This window comes from Piliocolobus tephrosceles, chromosome 18 (assembly GCF_002776525.5).
Source record: "Piliocolobus tephrosceles isolate RC106 chromosome 18, ASM277652v3, whole genome shotgun sequence".
NCBI classification, from domain to species: Eukaryota; Metazoa; Chordata; class Mammalia; order Primates; family Cercopithecidae; genus Piliocolobus; species Piliocolobus tephrosceles.
This window is the reverse complement of record NC_045451.1, coordinates 33816675-33825761: the sequence shown is the minus strand read 5'-3', so window position 1 is coordinate 33825761 and position 9087 is coordinate 33816675. Positions and strand designations below refer to the sequence as shown.

Below are 9087 nucleotides of genomic sequence, written 5' to 3'. Positions count from 1 at the left end.
CACCCTGCCCCAGGGGAAGAGGCAGGCAGCAGAGGGTGGGGCAGCCCCACTCACCTGTGGGAGCCCTCCTTGGGCACAGGCTTCTGGTCTACCCAAAAGCCGTCACAAGTATTACTCACTTAGGAGCTCTTCTATCAGCTCTCGGGGGCAGTGCTTGGACGGGGTCACCTGCAGCTACAACTTTCTAAGATTCTAGAGCTCTTTTTAGGGGTGTGGCTTTTCTTTCTACTTTTTAGTCTCAGTGCCTTGAAGGAGTCTAAGGTACAGCATGATAATAGCTAAATGTATACAGCCCTGCTCACATGCCAGAGACTAAATGTTCTAAATGTTCTCTGCTAGCTCATTTAATCCTCACCATTCTAAGAAGTTGGTCCTGTGGTGATTTCTCTTTTACGGATAAGGAAACTAAGGCACAGAGAAGCTGAGTGAGTTGCTGGTTTGTGAGTCCAGGGAGTGGGCTCTGCATCTACATTACTGATGATACGCTGGCTCATTAGGGGAAAGGGAGAATGTCCAAGACAGGCAAATATCAGATCTCATAGCACAGGCCCCTGTAGTCCAGGCCCTTCCTTTAGCCTTCTCCCCACAATAAACACAAATCAATGCAGAAGATGATGGTCACCCCCAGGAAGGCCGACACCATGGCTCCTGACCCAGAGGAAGGCAGAAGGAGTTGGGTTCATGTGGCCCCTGTGCTGTCTGAGAGACAGGGACTGGCACTGGTTAGCAGGGCCAGCTTGATGAGTCAGTGGCCAATGCACTGAGCAGCCTTTGCATACACCTCTACTGTGAAGAATGTGCCCAGGGATTGGGATTTTCTGGTAAATTGTCATTTCTGGGTGTTACACACCCTGTTAGCTTTGAGTACTGTTGCTAGAAACCTCCTTAAAATGACTGTGTAGGGATAATCCCAGCAGGGCAGCTCCCTGTCAGCCCAAAACAGAGCCCCTGGGCAGAACACTGACACATATTTTGTGGATGTCCTTTCGGCTGATCCCCAGGCTGTGGGAACTTGAGTTGCAGGCAAACTCCCACCTGGCCTCACACCTCGGGGCCCCTCCAGTAGCCTCTCGCATCCCCTCTTCTCAGATCACAGGGCATGCTGAAGCCAACAGTGAGTGGGGAGACCCTCTAAGATCCCACAAAGCAGCACAGTGGGTGGAAAGAGAACGTTGGAATCCCAGAGACCAGACTTAGAGTCCATTACTCGCACTCTCTGATAGATAAATAAAAATGACCAGCTTGTGGTTACTGTGAGGATTCAAAGGGCCTTAGCTCCTATGGCACTGAGCATGGTGCCTGGCACAGAGTAAGTGCTTAACGGGTATTAGCTGTTGCTATCTGGACCAGCACCTGAGACTACTGAGAGTAAAACTGATGCTGGAGAAGTGATATTGAATAATAATCTGTACCAGGGCCAAGCGTGGTGGTACAGGCCTGTAATTCCAGCAACTCAAAAGGCAGAGGCAGGAGGATTGCTTGAACCCAGGAGTTCTTGACCAGGCTGGGCAACACAGCAAGATCATCATCTCAAAAAAAAAAAAAAAAAAAATGCTGGGTGTGGTGGCTCATGCCTGTAATCCCAACGACTTGGGAGGCTGAGGAGGGAAGGTTCACTGGAGCCCATGAGTGAAGGCTGCAGTGAGTTATGATCATGCTTCTGCACTCCAGCCTGAGTGACAGAGCAAGACTCTATCTCATTAACGACAAAATAATAATATGTACCTGGCATTTTTGGTTAGCATTTTCCATACATTTCCTTATTTGTTCCATGAAATAAGATGAAGAGTCACTTGAGAGCCAGAGAGGTTAAGAAACTTGCTGTCACTTTCCTGGCCTGAGGATCTCTGCAAAACCCAGTCCAGAACTGCAAGCCAGGAAACGTCTCATAAGAAAAGTCCATGCTCGTCAACTTCACTTGAGAATGCACTGTATCTGGAAGCCATTAGCTTTATCCCTAGTGAGTAACAATTTAATCTGGCTGAGGCAAATAATAAATTAGGCTTTTTATTTTATTTATTTATTTATTTATTTATTATGAGACGGGGTCTCCCTCTGTCACCCGTGCTGGAGTGCAGTGGCGCTATCTCGGCTCACTGCAAGCTCCACCTCCGGAGTTCAAGTGATTCTCCTGCCTCAGCCTCCTGGGAAGCTGGAATTACAGGTGTCTAACACCATGCCCAGCTAATTTTTGTATTTTTAGTAGAGATAGGGTTTCACTATGTTGGCCAGGCTGGTCTCGAACTCCTGACCTCCAGTGATCCACCTGCCTCAGCCTCCCAAAGTGCTGGAATTACAGGCATGAGCTACTGTGCTTGGCTGAAATTAGACTTTTTAGATCAGGATACAACATTGGGTTGTGTGAAACTTCAAATCTATTGTGTTGAAACTAAACTCTCCTTATTGCCAAATTAGAACATTATTGTTCACATGGGCAAAGAAATCCACACTTTTACAAAAGGGTTTTCTACCAGGTTTCTTGAAACATGAAGTTCTTCCACACTTTTCAGGACCGGAGCTATTACATAAAACTGGGCACACATGGATGCTTGCATGAACAATGTTAGCACTCTTAAGGTCCAATTTATAATGTGTAAAGCCCCAATTTGGAGCTGGCTAGATAGTCTGTGAGGCAAGACTTAATGAGTAATGCGAACCTGCTTTGTCCCTATATCCTGAAGCATCATGTGTCTAACACAGACTTTGACTTTCTGGGGTCACCATCCCTGGCTTCCTTTCCAAAATTCCATCTGAACCATGCTGCTGCGACTGCTTGTAACAACTTCCCCAGGCTGGCAAGAATCTAGATTAGGCACAAGTCTACATGACCAACACATACCATTTGCCACACCAAGTTGTCCTCTGTTCCTAGACTTGGCTAAATTGTTACACCTAGATCATTACGTCTGGCTTTCTGAGCACCTGCTATGGAGCAAAATAATGTAAGATAAGAGTATTAGTGCCTGCTAGAAAATGGAAGGCAAAATAGAGCTACGAAATAAAGTCTCTTTATTTCTCCCTTCTGTGGATAACTCTGAGGACTGTCTTCTCCTTGAAATTCTAAAGAAAATCCAACATGCAGCATGAACACACATGCCAACTGAATTGCATGCCTCCTCATGGTTAATCATGAAGCAGTGGCCAGCACAGTAACACACTGCATTGTTTTACATGTACCTTTGTCTCACTTCCCATTTTTTTCCACCCTTATATCCCTGCCCTTATGCCTTGCAAATACAGTGTCAGCACCTTAATCCTTTGCTTAAAGCTCTGCTTTCTAGAAGACACAGGTTAAAACAATCATCCAAGAGTGATTCTAGAAAACAATGATCAGGATGGAATTTTGAGTTGAATGTCCCATTTGGCTTAAAGTAATAGGTACTCCATTGCTGGTAGTATATGGCTAGTAACAACTCCTTGGCATTTGGTAGACTCATGATTTTTTCAATTTTCACTGTAGTTAATTGGGATAAAATGCAGGTCAGGCATAAGACAAGGCATTGGAAGATTAAGTGGCCATAGCCTTCAACCAGTATAGAAGCTGATATGGTTTAGGTGTGTCCTCACCCAAATCTCATCTTGAATTCCCACGTGTTGTGGGAGGGGCCTAGTAGGAGGAATTGAATCTTGGGGGCAGGTCTTTCCCATGCTGTTCTCATGATAGTGAATAACTCTCACGAGATCTGACGGTTTTAAAAAGTGGAGTTTCTCTGCACAAGCCCTCTTCGCTTGTCTGCTACCATGTGAGATATGCCTTTCACCCTCCACCATGCTTGTGAGGCTTCCCCAGCCACCTGGAACTGTAAGTTGATTAAACCTCTTTTTTTTTTTTGTAAACTGCCCAATCTCGGGTATGTCTTTATCAGCAGTGTGAAAATGGACTAATGCAGAAGCAATGTTACCTATGAGGCTTTTGGACTAGGATGGCTACTTACGGCAGCAGTAAAGACATTTAAATAAATAATAGGATCAGGGAAGTTGATTTATGGTTCTAAAAGCCAGGTGACTTCTATGGCAATATTAAAGGAGGTCTTTATTTCCTGCAACATCAGGGGAAACTGTGTGAAAATCAGGTTCAGAATCTGATTCTAAGGGTTTTGGAGCTGCCATGAAGATGAAATGCATAGCCTTGACAAGTATTCTATGTCAAGTCAGGGTCCTGATAGAGAAAGTGTAGAAATCTCAGACTTGGAATGGAGACTATTAGGTGGATGAACCTGAGCATCTAGAAACTCCAAATTCCTGTAAGCCCTCCTTCCCCAAAGACGTGACACCTTCATCTTTGCCAGAGAAGACTAGACACTACTTGCTGGCTGTAGAGTGTAATAATCTCACCTGAAGCAGTGGCTTCCCAAGGTGATGCCCGTCCTCCTTAAGAAAAGCTAACCTCCACCACCTCTCATTCTCTCCAGACTGAGAGCCAGAGGCAGGTCTGGGCAAGCTAAGCTGCAGATGCAAAATCCTGTTTCAGGGTGAAATTGTCTAGATAAGAAAAAAGTTACAAACTCTAGCAAGAACTGCTGAACGTAAATTGAATATTGAGGGTAGTAGCCCAAAGAGGGGGCAATACAGAGCTGGATAGTGGGGTATTCATTGAAATGGGATAACTCATTTATGACTCATAATTTAGTTTTGTATCAAGAACACACAGATAGTTTTCTAGGATGGTATTTGAGGCCTTGACTTCACAAGGAACTACAGAAAAAAAAAGTGGAGACCACAGAAATACCTTGGCATAGTGTTGAAGAAGAGATTAGAAGGCTCAGGGAACTAGGAATATGATACAGGGACCTCTTATGTTTAGACCAAGAGCCTGCCACCCAGAGGGCTTATTTTTCACTCAGATAGTAGAAAGTGCATTGGTGAGCAAGATACCAGCATCTTGGAGAAGCTCAGTGGTGCCTTTCAAAGGCACACACTGCAAACATAATTACTTGATAGGCAACTAACCAGAGCGGTAGGTTCAGTCAGAGTGCTTTGGTCCACAGGGCTCTATGACAGTAATTAACAGATTACAGAGTCCAAGGAATGAGTGGCATAGACCACCAATTAAGGTGCTATTGGGTTTATACAAACAGGAAGATATCTCGAACTGGCAAATGGAAGGCTGACATTAACCACAGAAAAGGAAAATTGAAGCCTATGCCTCAGAGTCAGCTCACAGACCCAGAGCCCATTATGAATGGAATTCTAGAACCCTAAGTGCTGATAAAAGTCATTCTCACAGAAGATCCAGTGCATCTGCAAACCCACCCTGTGGTTATTTCCCCAGTGCCCAAATATATAGTTAGGATAGATATAATTAGCATATACTTACCAGCTGGTAGATCCCTTACAGTAGTGGCCTGATTTGTGGAGTGAGGACCATTATGAGAAGAAATGGAAGCCCTTGAAAGGCCAAGTGGAAGCTCTTGACTTTTTCCTATCCCCAATACTAGCTTCCAAGAAAAATTAGAAGCAATGCCACATTTCTGGAGGAATTTTAGAGATTAGCATTACCATTCAAGATGTGAGAGATGAAGGTATTGGTCTCTATTGTATTCCCAATCAGCTCACCTCTGGCAGTAGACCCTGCAAGCTTAATACTCTGTTTCAACTGCTGGTCAAAATATAAGTTTTTTATTTCTTATTTTTTTAGAGATAGGGTCTATTACCTGGGCTGGACTTGAACTCTTGGACTTATAGGCTCAAGTGATTCTCTCACTTTCCAAGTAGCCGGGACTACAGGCACATGCCACTGGATATGGATATTTACTGGGGCAGAGCAACACAGCCTCAGGCAATCCATCAGTAGAGTGGGACCAAAGAAGTTTACCTTTTTTTTTTTTGTAGTTTATGTAAAAATTTATTTGACCAAAATGTAGAAAAAGTGATACTATTACATATGATTCAGTTACAAGAATATAAAGAAAAGTGTGGGGTTTGATTCCATTGCACAATTTGCTAGTGTATTTCCTGGGTAGTGTGGTGCTGAATAAATAGGAGTGGGGTGGTGGGGTGGGGTGGGTAAGGGATTCAGATAAGCCAGAAGCAGGGTGATTTTTAGTTGGAATTGTAAACTTTACTCGGCCCCCACACACTGCTGGGGAATGTGGAATGTTCCAGCACTGAGATGTTAACTGAGAAAAGAGAAGTCAAACAAAGCCGATATGTGCAGCCCTGTCTACAGAATCCTTCATTATCCAGTTTAATCAGGAGTTTCTTGGTGTTTTATTAACTTGGTCCCAAAGAAGGAATTCAAGTCCTAGATAAGTAAATCTTCAATTTGCTATTCCCTGAAGTATGGAAATGAAGTGGGGCCAATTTTTAATCTCTGCTGCCAGAGAGGCCCTTTCTGCTAATAGATAGAAACTCTTTTGCTCAACTTATTAATGACTTGTAGTCTTTCAGATATGGCTGACCTGAATTGGACTGAACTCCACCATATTCTGGCTGAGTGGGTCATTACTGGAATGAGACATTTGCTCTTCAGAGAACAACTTTATTTTTATTTTATTTTTTTCTTGAGATGGGGTCTCACTCTGTCAACCAGGCTGGAGTGCAGTGGTGCGATCTCGGCTCACTGCAACCTCCACTTCCTGGGTTCAAGTGATCCTCCTGCCCCAGACTCCCGAGTAGATGAGACTACAGGCAGGCGTCACCATAATTTTTTTATTTTTAGTAGAGACAGGGTTTCGCCATGTTGGCTGGGCTGGTCTCGAACTCCTGACCTCAAGTGATCTGGCCTCCCAAAGTGTTGGGATTACAGGCGAAAGCCACCGCGCCTGGCCAGAGAACAACTTTAGAATGAAGGAAATACACAAAAGAACATCACATCAAGGATCTATTAATTACCATCTATTAATTACTATATGTGGGTAATTATGACTATTACCCAAGCATTCTACCTTGACTGCTTGAGAGGATGTTTGTTCTGCATGGTGGAGTGTGGAGAAAGGCCAGAATTCTTAGGTTAATCTATCCGTGGGTTATGACTTTCCACAAATAGCCACCCCCGGCCCCCAACAGCCCTTTTATTGGCTCTGGATGGAAAATCCCTACCCATGTGATGGTCTTTATAGTTTGACCAACAGTTGACCCAAAAGGTTATGGTCTTCAGCGTTTTAATTATATCCACGACTAGATATTGGGGTCTGTGTTCTTCAAAGTGTGGGGCTGCCTATTCTCCCAGGAACCAAATGGCCTCTGTCTTAAGAAAGTATGCTTACTAGGAAATACCCTGCCTACTTTAGGAATAAATGCAACTCAAGGAAGAAGTAAGAGAGCTGAAAAAGCTGGTGCCATTTAAAAAAAAGGGAAGGAATGAGATTTAACTGGTGCTCAAAGCTTCTCCGATACAAAATATTTGGTCATGTATTCATAATTTGCTTGACATTTCCAGCAAAGCGAAGATGGCACTAACAAAAGGAACTTCATACAAGAGAAAAGAAAGACCCACGGAGCTCCGCAGTTTCTGTTGGAACAAGACTCTTCTGTTTTGCTTATATACAGTTAAGTTCGTTTAGTGTCTGATCCAGTGTCTGATGTAAGCCCATGTTCTCTTCTTTGGCCTGGGCAAGTTTCTCTTCCAGGTCATCAGTTGTCTTTTCCAGTTTTGCAACCGTTCTCTCTGCAAATTCACCACGGGTCTCAGCCTCTTTCAGTTTGTCAGACAAAAGTTTAATTTCTTCTTCATATTTGTCCTCCTTTTCAGAATACTTTTCAGATGCAGCCTCCAGAGATGTCAGGTTGTTAGTAACATTCTTGAGTTCTCTTCCCTCACATCACCACATTTTAGTCCAGACACCTCCGCACGCTCCTCTGCCCTCTCCAGCTCACCCGCCAGGATGACCAGCTTACGAGCTACCTCCTCGTACTTGCGGTCAGCCTCTTCCGCAATGTGCTTGGCCACTTTGAGCTGCATCTCCTGAATTTCCGTCTTCTCCTCATCCATCATGGCCCGGTTTTCTATCACGTTCATTCCACTCTCTTTTTTTTTTTTTTTTTTTTGAGGCGGAGTCTCGCTCTGTCGCCCGGACTGGAGTGCAGTGGCCGGATCTCAGCTCACTGCAAGCTCTGTCTCCCGGGTTTATGCCATTCTCCTGCCTCAGCCTCCGGAGTAGCTGGGACTACAGGCGCCCGCCACCTCGCCCGGCTAGTTTTTGTATTTTTAGTAGAGACGGGGTTTCACCGTGTTAGCCAGGATGGTCTCGATCTCCTGACCTCGTGATCCGCCCGTCTCGGCCTCCCAAAGTGCTGGGATTACTCTCATCTGCAGCCTTTTCCGCGTCCTCCAGCTTCTGCAGGGCCGTGGCCAGTCGTTCCCCAGCCCTATCCAACTCCTCCTCAATGAGCTGGATGCGTCGTTGAGGGCGGCCACATCACCTTCAGCTTTCTCGCGCCGCTCGCGCTCGCGCTCGCGGTCCAGCTCCTGCTGCAGGCCCTGCGCGCGGTCTTCCGCCTCGTCCACCTACTGCTGCAGCGCTTGGATCTTGCGTTTCACCGCCTCCAGGGAGTTGAGGCCGGCCATGGCGCGAAGGCGCGGAGGCGCACGAGCAGCGGCGGGCGCTCAGCTGGACTCGGCTCCGGCGAGAGCTGCACGGCCGCATCCCGGCTCCCCAAGCCTTTGAGAAGTTTACCTTTACTTAGCATATCTATATAGCAAACCTGCACATGTGTCCCTGAACCTAAAATAAAAATTAAAACATAAAATAAAATAAATTTAAAAGAGAGATCATATTCTTTTATTTGAGAGATACTAATCCATAATACTATCTTATATATTATCTGAACAATAAAACTATCATATAAATTTTTTTTTAAAGAGAGACATCATGCTGCAGTTTCTTTGGATTTTGAACATAGTATAACTTCTCTCCCAGTTCCCTGATGCCTCAGAAAGCCACCAGTGTTGAGTGTGGGTAGCAAATCCAAGCTGTGGTTCCAGGTATTCTGTTTCTTGGGCCACGTGACCAACAGATCCAATGGTGCTAGAGGCACTGCAATGGATAAGGATGTCTCAGTCTTAAATAGAAGAGTCACAGCACAGAGCCCTCAGATTCTGGAACAAGGCCACACACTACTGGAGAGAACTATCTTGTTTGGAAA

General features: G+C 45.0%; 1 pseudogene; it reads right to left on the bottom strand.

The window, feature by feature from the left end:
- Positions 1–7303: 7303 nt before the first annotated feature.
- LOC111539587 lies at positions 7304–8509 on the bottom strand (annotated as a pseudogene).
- Positions 8510–9087: the final 578 nt, after the last annotated feature.